Raw genomic sequence first — 3407 nt, forward strand, 5'->3', positions numbered from 1 at the left:
CCAACTCAACCTGTGTCGAATATTCCCACTACACCTGCTATTATGATGGTGTCGCAAGTACAAACATTGCCTATTATATTTCGACCTCAAATCTCTCAGGTTGCAATACAATAGCGTCTTGTCTCTATAGCCCAATCACAACCTCAGATTAGTGCTTCTTTAACTGGAATGACTCAGGCTCAAATGGGTACTATCACTCCTCATCTTGGCCAATCATCTAGTATTAGACAACAACAAATGGCCCAACAACCATGGCTGGTACAATATCAACAATCGTAATTCCAGCAAGCTTACCGAGGACCTAAGCAACAAGGCTTTGTAGGTAATGGGCAATCGTATTTTCAAAACGGTTATCAACAACCATACTATAATGGTTATGCCCATCAACCTTATCAAAGTTATCAACACGAGATACATTATGTTGGTATGCAAATACCTACTGCTCAGGCGATCTCATCCTATCCTGGGTATGCTTCGCCAAACCTAAATCAACAGTTGCTTTTTGTAGCAACTCTAGAATTACCAGATCTGAGCCGACTGACAAATGATCCAATTGCTTACGCCCCTTGGTGGCCAGTGATTCCTCGTAAACTTCCCTCTGATATTCCTAAATTCAATGGAAATCCAGGTGAAGATCCATCGAATCACGTAATGAATTTTCATTTGTGGTGTTCATCTAACACCCTCAATGATGATTCGATTAGGCTTCGCCTTTTTCAGCAAATGCTAACTAGTCCAGCAGCGAAATGGTACATTGAATTGCCTAGAGCTTCATTTCATAACTTCAGCGCCCTTGCCACTATATTTTTAACCCACATTCAGTTGCCCATAAGGTACGCAATGGGAACAATACTCCTTACCAACTTTAAACAGACAACAACCACTCACATATCTAATCATATTCATGAGTGGCGACGTCGTCGTCAAATGGTAAATACATATGTTCCTGATCAGCTTCTAGCTGAGTGGTTTATTAAGTCATTATTACCTTCTATTACTGAAGATGTGGTGAAGGGAGAAGTTGTCACTGAAGAGAAATTCATTGCTCGTGCACAATATTTAGACTTGATCTATATTCAGTCTGGCATGCTCTACGATTCCTGACGCTCCTAGACCATAATTTTCCGTTCCTCCCCCTCCTAAATCAAATAGGGACTCTCATGCCGGTGACAGCGTGATCGGTACCTCAAGTACGCAAATGGCAAAGGCTCCATCTCGTAAATCCCTTGCAGTCTCTAGTCAAAAAGCAAATGATAAAAAACTTGCCTCGGAAGTTAATGCCATGTCATCTGACAAGAGCAAAGAACCAAAGCAACTAGGGGGCAAGAAGAAAGGGAAAAACAAAAATAAGAAACAGGAAGATTCGACTCCTGAGAAATCTTCTAGAAACCCTGCTGGGCAAAGGGAACCTAATCATCCATGTTTCATATGTAATGAGGATAATTTTATGAGAAATAGTCCACATCGAGTTGAGGTTGCGAAGTTTTTAAAAACTTCAACTACCTCGGCGGTATTGACTGATCCGTTTCCAAACCCAGAAACTAATCTGGTTGCTATCGATAATACTTCCCCATCCCAAATGCTTATGTTATCCATATCGAAACAACAAAATCATGCTTTGATATCAACAAGGAATAAAGATTATGGGAATCCACAGATGTTGAACAACAAGGCTACAGACCAACCCCATAGTTCGACAACAACTTTGTCAGAAGTTGTGCCACCCATCATTCTTGAATTAACTATAAAGCTGCCAAAGTGAGTGGTACATAAATCGATATTTAATCCTCGTGCCCGAGCAGCATAAAATTATAATATAGTGGAAGATCTGGCTCAATTTCCATCCGCTATGTCGACACTTGAAGTACTGCAAAATTGTCCCTCCTAAAAGAAGGCTTTGTTATCAGCAATAGGTGGGATTGACCCAGTGGATTCCAATCTTGTGGCCTTTAACCATAAAGGATATGAACCTCATTTACCGGCCCAAATCCCTTTCCTTATACAGGTAAAGACCCTCAACAAAACTGTTCATCGAACAATTATTGATGAGGGGGCATCTAACTGTATTATGTCAATGAGTTGTTGGAAAACTTTAGGCTTGCCACCCTTGTCACGATCATCAATGACATTAAAAGTGTTCGATGGAAGAACATACACGCCATATGGGATATAAAGTAACTTGCAAGTTGAACTGGGGGGCAAGACAATAGAAATTGAAGTCGAGGTCATTGATGGAAACCTTGATTACAATATCTTACTAGGCAGGCCCTAGATTTACGATATGGTTGTTGTTGTGTCAACATATTTTAGAAAGATTGCATTCCCCTTCCAAGGAGGAATTACAATCGTTGACTAACTAATATTTTTCCCCAACAGTTCACAAGCTACTGGAAGCATTCCGATGATCCATGGAAGCTCTATATCGCTTCAAAATGTTGGAGTAGGTCTCCTAAAAGACCCCGCCTTAATGGGTACTTTTGCCCTCCCGCCTCCGAGTAATCTAGCGGAAGTGGCCACAGTGGAAACCTGTCATATGATATCTTCTACATCATCAAAGATTAAGAAAAATTTTGAACACGTTGATAAAATGGATCATCGCCAGGTATTACCCCCAAGCCCCATAGAAATTTTGTAGCAATCAATTTTCTAGTCCTGGGCAGCAAACCCAAATCAACACTCATCGAGTGTTTGGATAGACAGGTCTCTAGAGTATGGCACCTCTTCTGATCCTTGGTCTCGTGTACATTCTACAGATGAAGGAATCATTCAGTCAATGATGATAGGAGAGGCACCATGGGAAGATTACCACCATCATTCCCATCTTCAAGATAACAACAAAGATTATTCTAGCGACCTTAATCATCCTTCAGTCTTTGATTTTCTATCAACTACTATAAATACAGTGGATTCCGAGTGAAATTTCTCCAATATTGAAGAGACTATCGCTATTAATATCTTGACCAAACCTAATGTTGTAGAGAATATTCATTTTGGCAAAAATTGTTCTCCTTCAGAACTGGAAATATACTGCGCTCTCTCTCGCAAATTCAGAGATGTATTTACATGGTCATATGAAGAAATTCTAGGCATTAACTCGAGCATCGTTGAACATGAAATCAAGATGTATCAAGATGTCAAACCAGTACGACAACGGCTTTGACTGGTTCACCCGAAGAAAGTCGCTTGCATTAAAGCGGAGGTTGAAAAACTTTTACATGTAGGTCTCATTTACCTTGTTCCTCTCACTGATTGGGTATCAAATATTGTTCTTGTGATGAAAAAGCAAGGAACGATTAGAGTGTGCGTCGATTATAGGGTTGTAAATCAAGCTTGTCCGAAGGACAACTACCCTACACACTTCATCGACCAGATAATTGATGAATGTGCCGGATACAAAATATTTTCAT

The sequence above is a fragment of the Pinus tabuliformis genome, chromosome 2_1, assembly GCF_031772625.1.
Source record: "Pinus tabuliformis cultivar Carrire ecotype Pingquan chromosome 2_1, CPIR1, whole genome shotgun sequence".
Taxonomy (NCBI): domain Eukaryota; kingdom Viridiplantae; phylum Streptophyta; class Pinopsida; order Pinales; family Pinaceae; genus Pinus; species Pinus tabuliformis.